We start from the raw sequence: 20644 nt of genomic DNA on the forward strand, positions 1-20644 counted from the left end.
CGTTTGGTTGAAAATAAGTTTGAGTGGAGAGCCTTCAGGGATTGCTACTTGACTACACAAAATCAACACTTTGTTTCTTCAAATTCTTGACTGTTAGATGTAGAAAACAGTGCTTATATTAACAAGACAAGAGTAAGTGACTAATAAAAAATTACATCTTGATTGAAAGAGAACAGATATGAATATATGAACAGAAAGAACTATTAGCAGGAAATTGCGAAAGAGAGGAAGTGTTTTCATGGTAGTTTAGTATAGGCCTAAATATATGTATAAAGTGCCCAAAGATATCAACAACAAAGCATAAAAATAAAAGGACAATTATGCGTAATGAACTAATATTCTTCGAGCAGAGGGATGTGGGTGAGCTGAGTGGTTTGGTGAGGGCTTAGGGGCGCGGAAATGGCAGAGATATATGTTGCTCGCACAATCGTTCCTCCTATATCGTGCCAATTTGTATCAGGGTACTGTATTGTTGCGAGAAGCCCGAGGGGACAGAGAGGGGGCAAGGGGTTGGGTGAAATTTCCCAACTATCAAATCACTTGTGATGATTTTAACGCCATTTACTGCATATACAAATGACTTTTATAGCAGTAGGCGTTTTCTCAATGCGGTGGTTTCTAACACTGTGCGGAGTCTCTAACACGGTGCGGAGTCTCTAACACGGTGTCGAGTCTCTAACACGGTGCGGAGTCTCTAAAACGGTACCGAGTCTCAAACACGGTTCGGTGTCTCTAAAACCGTTCCTTGACTCTGAGACGGTTCCGTGTTCTAGGCAATGCGGTGGTTTCTAACACGTGCGGAGTCTCAAACACGGTGCGGAGTCTCTAACACGGTGCGGAGTCTCTAACACGGTGTCGAGTCTCTAACACGATGCAGAGTCTCTAACACGGTGCGGAGTCTCTAACACGGTGCGGAGTCTCTAACACGGTGCCGAGTCTCTAACACGATGCAGAGTCTCTAACACGGTGCGGAGTCTCTAACACGGTGCGGAGTCTCTAACACGGTGCGGAGTCTCTAACACGGTGCAGAGTCTCTAACACGGTGCAGGGTTTTGGTGTTGCGCTTACAGGGTGGGATGTATGAATCTTGCTGACTGGGTTCCTTCCATTTGGAGGCACCTTACACCTTACAACAAGTATGACTTGAACAGCCCCGGTTAATTTATTTTCTACCCTTTGATATGGACTTTATCTATCAATTTGACCTCCACCAGCAACCTCCCCCTCCCCACCCTTCTCAGCATCCAACAATAACAGGTCAAATGCGGCACCGAGGAGGGTACCATAAAAGTTAGAAGTATGAAGAAGGTGTGCCGATGGGAATGATTGAAAGCTCGCAGGCAAAATGAACACTAATGTTCATATTTTCGGCAGCGTATACGAGTATAACTCTACGAGTACCGGTATTATTAATATGATTTTTGTTTGAGAATAAGTGCGGGTACATTATCATGATTACGAGTACTTGAGGTTCATATTGCAGTGAGTATACGAGAAAGAGTACATAACCATGAGTTCGGGAACAGAAACATGTATTCGAATACCTTAAAGCTTTTAAGCTGTCTCAATTTTATTCTTCATATTCATATTTTAAGGGTTTTGTCATTTTGTTGTCATTGTATAGCGCTCTTGAACAAGCTTAAGCATGAAAAGAGCGCTAAATAAATTTGGTAAAATAATAATATTAAATCTGGTTAGTATCCGACATGGGTGTCGCCACCTGGTTTGTGTTCCTCGTAGAAAGAGTACCATGTTAGAATTACAGTTCATATCAAGCACCTAATTTCATAAATATCAGTCTCATGCGTATGTTGGTAAGGATCTCCACTAAAAACAACATAAGAAAAAATAAAACCACTAATGAATATTAAAATTACATAAAGGATTTGCAGTGTTTCGAGTACGTAATGCAACTTAACATCACTACTGCCCGAACAAAAAATGAAGATATTTCGTCATAAAGACTTTAAAAACATCATGTCAAACGTAACCCGATAACAACCATAATCGACAGTAGCCCATATATATGCATCGTGGTTTTTTCTTCTCTCATTCCAGTTTAATGTTGATAAACAACCTGACACGTCAGCCTTTTAGTAATTTCCTCCCCCGAGGAATCATTTCATAACCCTCTTCTATATAACGTCCTGTCAACCAGACTGAGTAAAAGGAGAAAAAGAAAGAAAAAAAAGCTATCGACATTTAATCTAATGAAAATATTGCTAATAATGTTATTTCATCCGTTATCACCAGTGCGTGAAGAATTTATCGCCCTTATAATTTTTTAATCATTTTTACACGAACTTACCCTCTGGTGAGCCAAGATTTTTTTTTTAATTTCTACCCTTATTGCACCCCCTTAACCCCGTTCTTTCAATGCATTACCATGATCCGATCAACGCTAACCCGGAAGGGTTGGTTTCACTTATTGTAACAGAGGATAACCTTTTACCTTTGGCCTCCATCGACATAGCGTTTTTTGAATGGTTGCCAAATCTTACAATTTGACAACAAACTGCATAAAAGTCCCAAAGTAAGCGGAAATATATAACTGAATAAAACGTCAATTTGGGGGGAAGTTTGTCAACAACCTGTCGATTTTCAGACTGATTCGAAGAGAAACCTATCGTTTTTTTTATTGTTTTTTTTTTAAACTTTTAATCTCTTTGGTAACAATTTCGTACAAATGCTTACCCTCCATTGCATACATATCGTCATCAAAGCTGTATCAAATATATATAATTCATTCTCATTGCATATTGAGATATGCCATGTACCATACTGTGGCTAATTAGCATATTGATTATTCACATTGCACATGCGCAAACATGGATCGTAGATGAAAGGCTGCAGGCTGCAAACATTTGTAAATTCGACTATTAATCTTAAGTGTTTTAAGTTGACTACACAGCTGGATTTGTACTAATGAAAATTATTCATTTGAACGTGGCTTACATACCCTCAGATCGAGAAGTTTGATATCTAGTGAAAAGGCAAAAATCAATTAAAAGCTAAACCCGAACCTTGTTTTCCTAAATCACGGTTCATGTAGAAGCAAAGAGTGTATTTGGTGTAGTGATCGACGTGGCCATATTGGAACTTCGTTATAGGTATGTTAATATAGCTAGTTTAATGATGACTTGTATACACTTTTTATAGTCTTGATATTTTCTTGTCCAAGAAACAATTTGAGTGGCAGTATAATGTGTTTTATAGCAAGAGAGATTTTTCAAGATATTAATTGACCTTTAAAATATTCTATTAATATTGAATGCTCCTTTCATGGTAAATAAATAATGACCGCAGCTCCTAAGAGCAGGTCAAAAATGTTAAGGTTAATCTATTGTTTTATTAATTCTGATAACTCAACCAAAGCATGTTCATTTAATTTGATATTACCGACAGAGCACCCTTGGGTCGCGATCAGTGTCAGTATAACTTTGTAATTTGTAATACATAAGTAAAAATATTCTTTGAGGCTATTAAAAAATCTCATGTTTATTCTTAGTGTTTCATCTGTTGTTCGAGATTAAGGATTCCAGCCACTTAAATGGATAAGCTTCAGGCGTTGAATGGGTCAATTCTTAAAAATTAACATTTAAGAAATACAACCTGGCTGATAGCAGTACTTTTTTTTGGGGGGGGGGGGCGGGGGTTGTAACGGTGTAAAAAATAGAAACTAATCTGATGCATAAAGTCACCCTTTTAATTTGTAATCAATCAATTACTCCATTAAGTCCGATTTTAATATGCAGTCATCCTTATCGAAAAGGTGTTAACGGAACCTGTATTTGAATTGAGATTAGTGCAAAATAAAACATAAAATATAAATTATAATTTTTCCAGGCATAAGGCCTCCTTTATCTTACCACTTGTTCCCTTTTCCCCCTTCTCTTCCCATTTAGACACAGAAAATATGCTTTTTTGTTATATCAATACTGGAATGAACTGTGTTCTAGTTAATCTAAATTAAAAGCTTTAATTTTGCTTTAAATTTTTTTTTTTTAGAAGAAGAAGTAATTTGATACGAACAATCTCCTTGTCGTCGTACATACGTCCATACTTGTTTTGCCCTCGCAGGCAAACTTAATTCGTGATGACTTCTGAATTCTAATAATAATATAAAAAACATGAACTTTCCCATTTCCGAGCATTAAGGTCAAGGATGCTTGAAGTAAGCAAAATTATGACGTCATATATACCCCCTCCAAAGATAAGTCCGTTTTGGGAAATGGATGGAAGTCCTCTTCAATTTTTGTGTAGTTTTTAACTCATTTAAAAGACCCGTTATCCTGTTCTATCTTTGGTTTCAAAACGTAAAAAAAAAATGAACATAAATAGAAAAGTCCCCATATGGCAAATATTTCAACAAGGGAGAGTTTCTGATTTTATCATTTTTCTCAGCAAAAATTGAGGATTATGATTAAACTACAGTTGAGAGGTTTTCTCAAAGTTTGTTCACAATGCTGTAATTAAATCTAAGCTTCACCATCTGCTACAATCCAAGAAATGACTTTTAAAGTTCGAATGGCTTTCAAAAGAAGGGTACCAGCTAGAGAGCGCTTTACTGGAAAGCAGTAATGTTAAACCACCTTTTGAGCTAGTTCAAGGAAACTAAATTTCTTTGATATTCTTCTAAGAGAGAGAGAGACAGAGCCGTAATTAAAATTACAAGTAATTAATCACAAGCCCTCCAGTGTGGTTGACTTAAGTAACGAATAACTAGTGACAAATCTACCTTTATTTCGTCCAAAAGATATTGAAATTTGTCGCCCTGCAGTAAAACACAGCAAAACACATGTTCGTAAGAAACGAACATCTGTTTTCATTGGGAGTTAACTTTCTCTCTACATGAAACGATTAAACAGGAAATAATTTTGTTATTTTGATACACATTTATGCCACAACTATAGTGCCAATATCTTGATGAAGAAATTTTCTCTACAACAACACACATCACCAAAGCATAACCACAGTTATATGATGAGGTACAGATTCCTCCCTCCTTATTAAATCTCCTTCAGAGCCCCCCCCCCCCCATTCAGCTCCGGGGTTTGGATGATTGTAAAAATCGTTGTACAACATTTCTTGGTAGGCTATGGAATGTAAGAAATTATACATTTATATTTCCGATACGTAAACGCCAATTTGTACGGTGGCTTAATAGGGACATAGTAAAACAAAGTAAGTGTCCCAAAATCTCCAAATTTTGACTTTTTATCTCCAAATTTTGACTTTTTATCTCCAAACTTTGACTTTTTATCTCCAAATTTTGACTTTTAATCTCAGTTTTGTTTCTTTACTATGTCCCTATTAAGCCACCGTAGGTTTGTACATAAATTTGTAAATAATTCAGACCAGAAAAGAAACAATTGACTGGGCATCTATCATGTTTTCCTCAGTTGTGCATTTAATCAATCATTTCTGGATTATAGCAAGCAAATGAATTTGCTTTTAGGCACTCTATCGCTCTGTAAGAGCACTTTTATTATTTCTGTTTCAAAGTAGTTTGAAATATTTAGAGAAATATATTACTCGAAATATCTGCCCGAGGGAGTCATTAGGGCGACATGGTCTGATAGTTGTGACAAGATAGTCACAATATTTTACGTTTGAAGATTATCCCTTTATAATAGGTATACCGGCCTTTTTAACTGTTTCGTTGTGAAGACGGTAACATATCGTCTATATATTACGTAAACCGACCTCATTCAAATCATATCAAGTTTTAACTTTGTTATAATTTGTGATCATGTATTGTCATTTGCTAAACCAAATATGCTAGATAGTTCAAAAATTAACTTAATTAAGTAAACTTAAAGTTTCCCGTTCATCTTTCTTTTTATATTTACTCACAACTTTTGTCATTAGGATTCCTTCCCTTGACAATTTTTGGGTTTGTTGAATGAATTATAAGATTGAAATTCTACATCTCTGGGTACGGTTTGTGGGGACCGACTGGTGACCCTCATCCCACCCTGCCCGGGAAAACAATGGTTGTTAGAATGAACCACAAATCTGAAGTTAGGTTAAGTCAATTTGTAGAGAGCGCCATGACTTCCATTTTCTGGAGCTGACGCTTTCTTACCCCGTTTAAGCCAAAATCCTTGTCCTCGTTAAAAATTGATTATAATTTTGTTGTTTAGCTTCTGTTTATGGTTCGTTAATTTGTTTATGCAATTTATAGACAATACAACATTAATGGTGCATTGTGATATGTTCTCTTCTATTACATTTACTCCCAATCCAAGAAATAGGAAATTCTGGTAAAACTCTTAATCCAAATGTTCAGCCAACTTCAGGCTTCAAGATATCTGAATATGATATAGAATAAGTGCTACTAGAACCCCTAAGTGTTCTATCTTTTTGTTTTATTCTTTGCAGATGGCTGTCAGTAGGATAGTGTGTACGTGCTTAGTGGTTATTTTAATGGTGGCGCAGATATGTGAAGGGGCGAATTACTGGCGGATAAATCGGTATAGATCTCGACCAAACATCAATGGAAAAAGTAAATACAGACAGTACAATAAAAGGAGCTACGAAGATGAACTAATGATGATGTATACGGACGAACAGATTGAGATTGCAAAAGATGCCTTGATTAAAACCATTCTAAACTTGTACGGTAGTAGGTAAGTAACTTTATGAATATTCATTAAATATTTGATAGTACAACAAATGATTGCTATAAGTCATTCTAAAGAGAACCAATAGATAGTACACATCAATACTATCAGCACATCATCTATTGTATGTATATATATAGCCTATAGACCCCCCCCCCCCCACACACACACATAATATATATATATATAAACAGACAGACAAACAGACATATAGACAGACTAGTAAATAGATGAAACATGATGGTAAGAAGTCAACACAACACAATCTTTGGGATTCATCAGCGAAGGTAGGAATTGTACCTTAGACCTCATGTCACATTGAGTGCATACCATTCTGTTGTAGGGACGTATTTTTAGCTATAATTTCTGTCACTATGACAGGTGTTTCAACTAAGATTCGGAGGGCTCCCCTGGTTCCTCAGATATGCAAATTCAGATGGGTATACCATGGTACTCTCAAGTGGTGTAGTCGTCGGCTTTGATCAAGTTTCGTGTATGCTAAGAGGACCCGGTTGTTAGTTTTTCTTTTTACCGTCAGCTCAGACATTAAACATTGAATCCCTTCGGGAAGACCGCTTCACATTAATTTCCATTATTCAGATTTGTCTCAAGCAATCGGAAGCCGTTAATCTTGTTTTCCCAGGTTATGCATTTTGGATTCTCTTGTTGAAATAAATAATTAAACCTTTGATTTTAATGTCCCCGTAGAGAAAAGTTCGAGCAATTATCTATTGCATTCCAAACATTGTTTGTGTAAATTTATGTATAGGCCTGCGCATGTGGTACATACCTACAGTAACGTTATAGATTAAAGGACTAGTGTCCCAGCTCATATTATATAGGAACCTATTTCATGATTCGTTCACTAATCCTTTTCCAGTCTTATCCTTCCGCTCCTCCTCCCTTTCCCTGTCCCTCTCCACTCACACAATGTCCCCATACACTCACACAAATGTCCCCACACGCTCATACATACACACACGTATATTTAACCTGTATACCGGTACCCTTCGTATACATTAATAAAGAAGAAAGTTGCAAAATACTTTTCCTATAGTTGTATTTACTAGAAAAACTATCATAAATACAATTGGATCGATAATATTCATCACTTTGGGGATAAAAATACTACGATGATACCCCAACATTTTTTGTTTTTGTTTTAAATTTCATATTACTCTTAAAATCAAAGAGATATGAGTGCCGTAAACGAAATAACGAAAAATTAACCAATCAAAAGGCGACAATGTAGATTATAATTGGATAATCCAGACATTACACGCGCATTGAAATTAAGGAAAAGCTAACCTCTGTGATGATGAGAATTTAACAATACACCATAGGCAAGAAAGAGAAGTTATGCTCATTTGATATATTTGAAAGAAAAGAGTTAATGTTGGTGTAAACGTGAAGGGGGGGGGGGGGAGCAGAGGTTAGGGTGTGGTTGAATAAAACAATTGCCTCACTTAAGCAGACTTAAGTGATATTGCGAACTTTTGCTGTTTGGCGTTCATAAGAAGGATCTACGTAACAATATACAAAAGGTTTGCATCACAAATAAATCGAAGCTGGGGTGTTTCTGATTTAACTAATCCGGCACAGGCCGTTGAATATGACATCAGAAATGTTCAAGATTACAACGTCTATAAGACATTGATATGTCCATATTGATTATAATATAGGAATCTGCCCAACATGAAAGGTCTGGCTATATTATTTCTAAAAACATAATCCCATTTTAGCCTATAATTTCTTTCGTCATTCGAAATTTTGTTTAAAATTTTCAAGTTGTTTTCTGTTTGTTTTCGTATACATTTAGTTTCAAAACGTACAATTTCGACACCGTTGTATATTGGTTATGTACGGTATGCAAGGCGTTTTAAAGCTTCCGAACGAAAGCACAATTCACATATATAGTAATAAGGACACATATGACGAAAATAGTTCTGTTGCTAACACATAAAATGTTAAAGTTAAAGTTAAAGTTGAAGGTTTACAGTCTTGTATGAGGCTAATGCCTCCTCACACGACTTTACAACTTAACCCCTGGTCATTGGTAACTTGTCACACCCACACACCAAAGTGTGCACAATTCAATCAATCTCTCCTGGGGCACCACAGTGCACCACAACCACGTGTCCCGGGGGACTTCCCATAGGGTGCAGCCACAAACCGGCGCACGCAACTATATTTACAAGTTACCTCGCAGGTCCCCATTTATACACCTGGGTGAAGAGAGGCAATGGAGATAAAGCGCCTTGCCCAAGGACACAACGCAATGATCTGGCCAGGGCTCGAACCTGTAATCCTTAGATCACAAGTCCACTGCCTTAACCACTTGACCACAACGCCCTCCCTAAAAATGTACGTTCCTAATGTTACTGGACGTAGGCTAATCCCGTACTAACTTCCTCGCTCTTCCAAGATTACAAGAGTATTTAAAAGGTGATTCTTTTTTTACACAACACTTTGACGTGTGAAGATGTGATAATTTATCTGGACATCGTGTCATGTTCTCTGACGCCTTTTCTTCCAGGGCCTTATCCTGCGAGGGGGGGGGGGCAGGGGAGCTGCTGCCACCTAAGATTCCAACTTCCTAAATGAAAGTATGCCTACGATAAAATGAACGCCGAGACAGTATGCGTAATTTCAGTTAGTTTTAGCAAAATGTTCATATCATTTCTTCTGATTTCATTAGTAGTGTGCAGCCTAAAGATTCTATTGACACGTATTGTGGGTGTAATGTTTCTCGGTGTTCCTCAACTGCCCCTTAGGGATTCTACCCAGGCTACGGCCCTGATTTCCTATTAAGTTATTATGTGACCAAAAGAATGATAGATTAATCTTAATAAAAAACGACAAAAGACATTAAAAGTGAAAATATAACCTCTCAACATTTCCAGAAATGACAAATTCATTCGTTTTCATCATATTTTGATATAATCATTCTCCTTTCAATGTAATGTTTTTTATCTGCAAACCTCGTTAATTTCATGACTTATTTTCCTTTTATGTATCAGCTTTCCTTCTTCTTGTAGAATTTCATTAGAATATTTTTTTTCTCCCTCTCTTTTCCTCTCTTACAGACCAATGGATACCCTCACGGACTTTGAAGATTAGTATATGCACAAGGCGGACAATTAATTTGAAACAGTCTCCTAATTTTTCGACGGAAATGATTCTTGAATCGTTGATTCGGCCAAACCTATACATATATATTGCCTTCACAATTAACTGTTCAACTAAGATGAAGAATAAAATGGTTAAACATGTTGTATCCACCCGAACACCCAACAATCGAAATCTTTTTCAAGTTTCAGAACTAAGGTTTGTGTTTGATCTTGTAAAATAATGTCTCTGAAAAGCGTATAATTTCAATAAATTTGTTCGTGAGATTCAAGCTTAATTTTATTAAAAGTACAATTTTATTTTATTATTGTTATTATTATTATTGTTTGGAATATTGTAGTCTTTGCAACATAAGCTGTTAACAGCATACTCGCCAACCCTGACTGTTTTTATTATTCATAAAAGTCTTCATATTAGCTGTGGAAAAATATCAAATACCAGATATCAAGTATCGTATAACCCTCAGAGTATAAACGACTGACTCAAGGGAGTTAGACTGCCCGGAAATTTAAGAGGCACGATATTAGAGTTAAAATCAATCCGAGATTGAACCATTAGCAACGTATAAGCTTGTTGTGTGTTGTTTTGAAGTTCATTTACTCGATGTTATAACTATAGAAAACAAGGTAATTCAAAAGCCAGGCTTCTTCTATCGTACGATAATCATTTAGTATTCAGAAATAATTTTATTGGATGAAACATTCTGAGCGTATATGTTCTTTAATTAAAGGGTTTTTTTTTTATAGAATAAACAATTAATCCGTGGTTATCAATATGTATTATATATGTACATGGTTGTAACAAAAAACGAGAAGTGTAGATATATTTCTGAAAAACTTCTGAAGGTAGCAAACATATTTCTCAATAATAGTTGCATATCGCAAAAAAGGATGTTAAAGGGGTCCGAACTTCTTACATTATTCTGACACGCCTCAAACGTAAGTTGATAACATGTTAAAGAATTCTATGTTATACATATAGCATTTAGTACTAAATCCCAGCCCCTCCCCTTCCCTGTAGCCCATCCATTACCTTAAATATTAATATTTGGCTATCCTCGTTAGAAGACACAGAATGATAGCGACAGTCATACTTATTATATTAATGCATGTCTCGTACAGGTGAGTCACATAATATATATACTCATAGTGCCTGTTAAAAGCGGTTCCGGCAAGGGTTTGAATTCTTTCATAGAAACATGACGTAATGGCGTTTCACTTTGTCATCAAAGTTTTCATTACACCCTATAATATAATAGTAAAGTAATATCTCTATATATAAATTGTAATATCTCTATATATAAATGGTAAGTGTGTATGTATAATATATATGGTGTATCCATTGATACCATACAGGGGTGGCTCGACGGAGAGGGATGGGGCGGATAAAGGCACAGGTTGTTACCAGATGCACCAAAAATAAACTTGAAAAAATCCTTACTTTTGGCGTATTATTTATCACTGCAGCACTAATAATTCCACGGTAAATGTGATAACTCCGCCCCCTCTCCCCCTTCAAAACCTGATAACCCAGACCCCACCCTCCCCTTCCCTTACGGGTTCAGGCTGACTTAATCAGTCATGGTTAATCATAACGTAAACGTTCATTTTCATCTATGCTATAAAATATAAATATATTATGTTACGAAACAGGGTTTGCTTTTTGTGTTTAATACAAATATTATGACTCTTTTCTTGAGAAGTTTTGATATCCGTTTTATACGACCAGACCAGACCAACCACACATACTTCCAAGAAAGAAGGACATCTCAGTCACGTTCTTAAAATACGATTTCAGATTATGACCTGACTATAAGCCGTGAAACTTCCTTCCCTGCACCTGGTGATTTGCTTCAAGAGATACTGACTAAGGCTTTTATAATTGTTGTCTGCACCTCTTATAAACGGATATAGTATTCCATTAAGGTAACATATTTTGCGATATGGAAATACCCCCCTCCCCAACCCACCCCCTCCTCTCCTGAAACAAAAGTTGTTAAATTAACTTTGCGCATTAATTGACTAACCGTATATATGAACAATATGTACCTAGAACCAACTCAAGGCGATCAATAGTTATAAGATTCAGTAAAAAGTTCAGGAAAAATAAAAATTACAATTCTTTTTTTTTAAAACAATTTATTTCATTGCATAGCCTATACATCTTTTGCCGTTGCGTACCATGCATATTGTATATTATCCGTATAAGCACCAAAAATATTTATAGAAAAAAAATACAAATTAGATTGATTTTCTCCATCTATTATTTAATAACACTCTATTTTATTCCTTTCATGATATTAATTCTCTCTCGTTACTTTAACAAAGTTTGACGAATATTTGCGATTTATTGTTAATGTCCATTGTATCTTTGCTTATTCATCATGTTATAAGAAAAAATGACTTGAACTGCAAAAACGAAATTCCGACCTGCTTTTCTGTTTTATTAATGTTCAATTAGATTATGCAGGCGTCTCGTCTGGTGCTGATATAAACATCATTAATTTCTCACCAAACTGAGAACATGTATGTACTTATTTTACTATTGCATACATGCATGGACACAAGATGCGTACTATATACTTCTCTTTAATTATGTGCATCGCAAGATATCAAGTTTAGGAGACAATGAAAGGCCATTGCCTTACAACCAAGGACGCAACCACGTATACTTTTTCATCTCCAATTACTAAAATCAGGGCGGAACAGACCTAATAACAGTCCTAGCGCACAGTACATCAAAACATACGCTATATTCCAACAGCCGAAACTTCTTCAACATTGTTTGCAAAATATAGCACCATTTTAAATCTGAGCACCCTCTATTTTACCATTTTCCTCAATTGGGGTGGTGTAGCAAAGATAGGGGGGGGGGCACTGTTTCCTTTAGATCCCTACCCTGGTAGACTTAATATTTAATCTCGTGTACATGAAAGTTACTTGCGTCCCTGCTTTAATAGGTGACAAAAAGGGTCAAATTATGGCTGTCAGTAGTTATTATATCACACAAATAAACATTTCCGATAACTCACATTATCTATTTCTTAATTCAGTTCAATGAAAAATCAACTTTCAAACTATTTCTTTGGCCAGACACCTTTGACATCAGTAATCAATATCTCCTGAACAGAACCCCAAAAACTAGTTCAAAACCTGATCACACATTTTTTTGTTAAATAAAAAAGTTTATTTCTCCTGTATTTGAAGCCATGTGAAAGATTGGAAACAATAGTCGTTATCTGTTACCTGATAGTTTACCTTTTATCCTTAATCAATAAATATAATTGCATTGCACGTTTTCAAGTTTATTGTACAGATGAAATTTGCTTGACTGCGATGAGTAATTGCAATACCAAACATCGCGAAAAAAATTTACAAGTTTGTATACTAATAAAATAATAGTTCTCAAGTGTAATGGGTTTTACATACAAGACAATGTCACGCATAAATATGATGCAATACAAGACCATTGAAAGCAACAAAGACATTATCAAATTGTATTGTTACATAATTAATCACCCGTTTTTTTCTTTTCAAAAACCAGGTTAATGGGAAAACCTTACCATTACCATTAATGGGCAACAAAACGAGAATGATTTTGAGACATGTGAATAATTGCATTATGTGAACGTAAATGACTACTTTCTCGCCTTGTTTACAAAAGCTTAAAATATTTTCTCATCAACGCCACTGACAGCTTTTTGTGTAGATCCCCATACCACCCACCCCATCCACCCCACCCACCCCACCCACCCACCCGCCCCGCCCATCCCACCACCACAACAAACAACAAGCCCTCACTTTATATAAACGAAATTCAAAGGGGTAAAACTAGTTTAAAGTGATGAGAGATGAATATTTTCAGGCATCGTCGCGAAATTTGCATTCTATTCCATCAAGTTACTGAGTCTAGATATTGATAGTTGACATTTTTACAGATTGTTTTACCAAAAATGAACTTGAAGTAAACAAGCATGATGTCAAAACAGCATATTGACAACTAAATGTTTTGTTTTGTTATAGTAATATTCACTTTAATGATGGACCTTGTATTGAAGAGGTTTTCAAATTTACCGTCAGTTGATGTGAAGTTAAAAATAAACCAATGCAAAACTGTTCATATTGAGACGTATCCTAGATTTGAAGTGGAAACTTGGAATTACTAATTGAGGAAAACCATCACACAGTGTTGTCAATGCAAAACTGTACATATTATAATCGCATCACACATGTTTGCTAAGTGCTGAATTTTGGTACCAAACACGTGTCAACTTAAAAAAGTTGTTATCTCGAAAACGTCATGTAGCAATTGAATGCAAACCTCACCGGCTTATGAATAGTTATTCCCTATTGCATTAAATAAAAGCATATTGACCCCTGGATTATCAATTCTATGAGACACAACTACGAAGCTATCGCATCAAATGTGGGTACATCCTAGATATTTGACAAAACCCCTCAAAAGAGTCGGTATATTAGGTGCATGGTACTTCACATCGCGATGCCTACAATATATTATTATCGTATTACAAGGTATCCTAAATAGTTTACATATAACAGCCAATACTCGGTATATGAAGTACACGGTACTTCACATCGCGATATCTATAATATCTTAGTAAAGGAAGCAGATGTGAACAGAGTTTGATCAATGTGAGACGACAGGTCTTTCGGCTCCTTGAAACAGCTACACACATAGAAAGCCTTTTTTACAGTCAAATTGCTTCTTCTTTTACGCTGCTTATTTCAAATATTTCATCAATATTTTGTAGTGGGTGAAAACAATTCAGGTTCAGCGTCCCTTAATTTAGTTGTGGATAGGATAATTAAATTACATTAAATCACAGGCTTTCGAAATAATCAATCGGCCAGTATCTTCATAATAAATCGCGGATTTGATTGAAGAAGATTTGACACGTTTATTAACGAGGAAGAAATAAGCTTATTACACCTGACGTAAACTCTCCGAGATTGCACAGAAAGACAATAGGTCAAATATGGATGAAAATTACCATAGCACAATGGTCACTTACCATATCAGTACACAATATTTCCTTTCTACTGATTCGTATGTTAATTGATATAGGTTCCTCTTTGCAGACTTTTTCATGAAAAAAACTCCACCGAAGTTGGAAAATGTTACGAAGATCACAGATAATTAGGCATTTTACCCCCAGCCACGCACTGCGTACTATGCACAGGTCTTTATGACAATGACAGCATCACATACACAATGGGACATTTATAACATTCGGTCGTAACTATATGTTTTTTCCAAAGGGGGAGGGGAATGGGGATAGAATTCGGGACAAGGGATTTTGGTATGAAGTACCTTTACTCATATGAATCATGTCGTACCTTATAGGGAAATAATACTATTGTCATTTCCAGTATGTATGTTCGAAACTTATAAAAGGACAAGGCACGTATAACTATATTACCACAGAGCAGCTACAATATACCAATAGTAAATGGTAAAGGTCAGTTTGTTCCTTTGTAAGAAGTGCTAAACAACAACCAATACAATACATTTCAAGAAATAGAAAAAAAACCCGCTGTCTACAGTCAAGGCAAGGATTCATGTAAGACAATGTGTTCTCACTGAACCATGGCACGTACGGGACTTTGAGTTCTCGAGAGTACCCCTCAGTACATGGCTTACCTGGCAGAAATAGCAACAGTGTAAATCCCTTGTATCTTGATGACGACAAAGGTAAACACGTGACTGTCATGTGACTATATACAGTAAAATTAGAACATCACTTGAGTATCGTTACGCATCTCAGAATATCATAAGTGGCAGGGAATGGCTCTGAGGTAACGATATGCACAAAAAACTGAAGGCAACTGGGTGTGGTTTACTTCGCAATTTTATTTTGACGTACACTATTTTCGAATCAATATTTCATGTTTCACATATCTATGTGCTAAATTAATCAATCAAACATTTTATGATCGATTTTACGAAACATTGCTATGTTACAGTGAATTGTGACAAATTTCAGCTTTTTGTCACCTTTGTAGCCCTTTTCTGCCTTTGTATAACGAACCGGAAAGTTTCATCGTTGCAGTATAACTTATACTTTTACTATAGGCCTAAACCTTACAAGGGGCAAACACTTTGAAAACGTTACACACATGAAGGTATTGTACAACTTCTTATGTTGAAACTTGATCATATCGTAATCCAAACGTAAACCAATAAATATGAAAAAAAAACGACAAGCGGATCTGAGTTACGAGATTTCTACCATATATACCCATACTGATTGAGGGTAATACGAATATAAACAAATATTTGTTTTTTTGTTTCATTAGCAATATTAAAAGAGCAAGCAAACATACGAACTTTGTGGATTACTCTCTCTCTATACATATGATATTTCTCTCCGTGTTTTCTATACAAACCACTTTTAAAATTATGACAAACTGGCGTGAAACAGACCATAAACGCCGGAAAACATGCACTTCCACCTGTTTCCAGGTGTGAATCTTTTATAACTCGCTACCTCTGAAAAGCGTTACCCACCAAGCAACTTCCCCCCATCCCCCACCCCCCCCCCCCTTACTGCCTCGTCTCCTATACTTCGGCTAAATGAAAAACATTGAAAAACTTAACCCTTTCAGTGTATGCAGCCTTTATGCATTCCCCTCTGTTTCTATAGTGTGTGAATCTCTGATAACTCTCTACCTACGAAAAACGTTACCAACCAAAGACCCAAACTATAAGCCGCCCTCCACCCCCCCCCCCCCCCTCGGTCTCGGCTAATAGAAACGCAATGAACCACTTCACCCTTTCAGTATATCGCTATCGCTCATAAACGTTTCTCAGGGCAAAAGCACTCTACAAATATATGCGTCACGTGACAATCTTCTTGAAATTGTTCGCATCGTATAAAAGTTCATAACTGCGTATTATTACTTTACTCTAAAACTATTTAGTTGTAATGTAATTATGACTACGTGTGTCTTGATATTTTTGTCATATTAAAAACTCATTAAATCACATGTATTTGAAATAGGACCATTACACAATACCCTTACGTAGGCCTTAAGAAACTGTTAAATGCAAGAATTATTGACTGTGCATCTGTCGTTCCGGTGTTATGAAATCTTATCTCTCCGCCGCCAACTTTTCATCGATCGACGCACGACACTGTCTCATAGCGTTATTTTCAACGCCAAATACAAACATTCTATTCATTGTGTATTGTCTGCTATGTGTAATGTGACATTGAACTTCGATATCATTTGCGTGATGTTGCACCTTTTATGGAAATACAATTCCTTCCTTTCAATTTCTCATAACACAAGCGATTAAAATTTATAAAAATGTGACCGCACATAAGGAAGGAAAAACTTGAATTTTTGGAATGTAAAGTTTATTTCACTCAACATGGAGTTAAATCCACGAGTTTTCTACATCTGTACTATACAGAAACTCGGCTAATACTCTCACGCGATGCATTTGTTATGCGTATTATGTTAGTCATCTGATATTCGAGGGGAAGCGTTAATGAGCACTTAGCACATTATAACTGGTACAACGGCGTTCCATGAAATGAGAGAAACTTCACGGTTGGTTAAATTTTCATTTATCGACAACGCAAAGCTTTTATCTTGTAAATCTCACATCTGGAACAGTTATTTGTATAAACTCTAAACCTTTGTCAGTCATCAGTTTTACATTATCAAAGGTATAAAGCTACAACAACTTCTTATACACAACCGAAGTTGTGTTGTTTTTGGAACACGTAAACAAGTGCTTTCTATAAAGATAAATTTAACAAAAAGATATTAAAGCCTGGAGCGAAATATGTACAGACACTTGGAAATCAACCAAATATTGCTTTAAAGATATTTTCGGGCAAGTCTATTATGAATTATGATATATGACAAAACAAAAAATTCAAAGCCTACTTCAGAAGAATTTTTTAGCTAAAGTAAAAGTAAGAAGAAGAAGAAACAACCTTGTGACATGAAAGGTTCATCCATCAAAGTGTATAAACTATTTATAATAACAAACAACAAATATATATATATATATATATATATATATATATATATATATATATATATATATATATATATATATATATATATATATATATATATATATATATTTACATTGGGTCAACCGTTTGTCAAAAGTGTAAGTATGTCAAGATGTGGTTGAGAGTTTTCTGGGGGGCAGAAAGTTTTAAGAATTTCTAAAAGCTGAAATGGATTGAAATTAACAATTAAAGCTGTTTCCAAAGTGTGCGCCTATACGTCCTGATAATGTACTGTTCCTTAAAGAAGTGTTCCGTACGTTTTAAATATCTTAAAATAACACCTCTCAAAAATGTTCGGTTATTTTGGCTAAACTTTACATCCTACGTTAGGAATTATCCTGGATTTTTGTTTTATTCAGAAACCTTGCTATTATAAAGCACACATTAAAAGGGACATGGAAGGATGAAAAAGTGACTTAACGTCCTACCCTCTTTAAAATGATATTTCTATAGTAGTATACGTGAAGGACATTACTGTTGTCTTTTACATTAGTTCCATTAAATAACACAGATATAGTGGTTTTTCGTTTTTTATTTTGCTTTGCTATTAAAACAAAAATTATCTGCAATGCAGATAAAAATATTTCTTTTTTCACCAAGAGCGAAATAATCACCATAGTTGTTTCTCCTTTGTCTAACTCAATGTTGGCCATTAACAACAACAAAATGATTGTTCTTTTATTTCCACACGTATGTACACAAATTATCGTCACAATGTTCAAATATTTTATCAATATTTATCACAATAGTCCTCTTACATATCTCGCAACATTTCCTGATAAATGAAGAAATAAAAATAACACGAACGCTTCACGTGAATTAATCTTCCACAATTATTGTTTTTTTTTTTTCGTTTAAGCGCTTTGCCATGCTCCTTTAAGGGGTACTTAATGAGCATGATAGGTCTGAGTCGGTTCAAATTAAGAGGATGTGTTCGCAATTATCCAGTCAATGATTGGTGACGATTCATCATTGTCATAGTTACTCATTTATCACTCGAAGATGACTGACTGTATAGTAATCAGTTTTGATGAATGGAGTCATTAACATCTCATATTAAATATTCATAAGTGATTAATTGGACTCCTCACATGTTTCCTATTCTTCTTGTTCTGGTCGTTGTAAATATAATACGATACAGATGAACATATGACGGATCTCTGTATATTCATAACAAATTAGTTCTAGTATACATTGTTCGTTATAGCTCTGAACTTTACACTATAGGCCTACTGAGATGTGGCTAGGAAAGCTACAAGTATACAAGAAGAAAGACTTAGAGTTTGAATTCAAAATCGATCACCTTTCTATATATACGTAGTGGAAAATCCATCTTATGGAAAGAGGTAAAAGTATTGAAAAAAAGTATATTAAAGAGATATCCCGCTGAAAATGCATTCGATTATTAAAGAAAATTCCGGATCATGTCCCATTCGTCTCCGGTTGTCTTATTTTGGAATATACCATTCGATAATAGGTTGGCGTCGAGTTTAACAATGGTAGAAAGGTCGACATAGGTTAGGAATAAATAATAACATAAATGATATTTATTCACTAGAAGTAAACAAATTAGGGATGTGAAGTGTCGTTCTATGATTAATTTGAAAACGACAAAACAACGACTGTTTTAAAGTGTACAGAAATACATAACACCCGTACTTAATAGTGGAATATTCCGGCGACGAATGGGACTTTTTCTACTTATTTTCCTTTTTGTTTTTCTCTTTTCCATCCGATGATATGCCGGTATTAAAAATCTGGAATTTGACTAATGCATTTGGCAACACCGGAGGTAGTGACATTATTGTGGCAATATTCTGAGAAATTTCTTCACTTTTGTTTAAATTATGTATGAATTATCTATATCTATAGAGGACTATAATGAGTTTGTGTTTTAATTCTTCGTAACATATACCATGTACATGGGGACAGTTAAGGAACATTCCGTCAACAAATGTGAAAATTAGGTATTAAGAAAGTAAAGCTTTTCAAGAACATGTGTCATGATAACATCACACGCAAACACTGTTATCCATTTCCAGAATAGTCGGGATTTTTGGGGGTAAAAATCAGTATATTTATTAAATGACCGCCATATCTATAGGAATACGATACTGAGACGGGGCTTTAAATTTAACGGTTTGACTTTTTTCTTTCATACTTGTGAGGGCAGTCAGAATATTCTCTTTAGTTCTACAAAGTCTGCTATCAAACTATCGATATCGAAACTGTATCCCCATTGTGTGCTCGTGAAGCAAGCTAACGATATGTTTCGGGCGCCAATAAATACATCGAGGAAATATTTACTTCCAAAGAACACCTCCCACCTCACCGCCCACCATCGCATGCCCTCCTCATCACATTCATTTTTGATAGTTTTAGCAAATGTCTGAATTAAGGAAACTGACAGCTAACCTGATCAAGCATCAATGAAATTACCTCTCCTTGAACTTGTGAAGCCCAAATCAGGCTAATCACTTCGTCACACCCACACATAAAATATTTCAATTGTCTGATACACAGTAAATCACTACCGGACAAAGTGAGGACGCTATTCCAAAAATTTCCAAGAGTCTTTGTCTTTCAAAGTAGTATATAATTTTATAGTTATAAGAGAGGGCGTATGTAAAGACAATTTCTGGGAATCCCGGTTATTCAATTAAGTTATATATTTTTTTGCCTTATGGTGCAACATCTTTTCATGGAGAAGGCCGACTGGTCTGCCCTGCCCCTGGGTGTGCAATATATGGAATACATTAAATAACTCCTCCACAGAGCATATAGAAAACTTTATTCCATTTTGATAATCCGACGGTTTTAAATTTAATGGCAAGAT

General features: G+C 35.6%; 2 long non-coding RNA genes across 4 annotated transcripts in view; one reads left to right on the forward strand and one right to left on the reverse strand.

Moving 5' to 3' along the window:
* The window catches only part of LOC139964763 (uncharacterized), a 40152-nt gene extending 28425 nt beyond the window's left edge, over window positions 1-11727 (forward strand). Inside the window, exons 3-4 of the long non-coding RNA XR_011792079.1 lie at window positions 6385-6632; window positions 9713-11727. This is a non-coding gene — a long non-coding RNA (uncharacterized lncRNA). The remainder of the gene's footprint in view (window positions 1-6384; window positions 6633-9712) is intronic.
* The window catches only part of LOC139964765 (uncharacterized), a 49545-nt gene that overhangs the window by 5622 nt on the left and 23279 nt on the right, over window positions 1-20644 (reverse strand). The window contains exon 4 of one of the 3 annotated variants that reach the window (XR_011792081.1): window positions 1054-2159. The exons of the other annotated variants lie outside the window; for them this stretch is intronic. This is a non-coding gene — a long non-coding RNA (uncharacterized lncRNA). Of the gene's footprint in view, window positions 1-1053; window positions 2160-20644 lie in introns of those variants that run through there. 3 annotated transcript variants of the gene reach the window in all.

This window comes from Apostichopus japonicus, chromosome 23 (assembly GCF_037975245.1).
Source record: "Apostichopus japonicus isolate 1M-3 chromosome 23, ASM3797524v1, whole genome shotgun sequence".
Classification (NCBI taxonomy): domain Eukaryota; kingdom Metazoa; phylum Echinodermata; class Holothuroidea; order Aspidochirotida; family Stichopodidae; genus Apostichopus; species Apostichopus japonicus.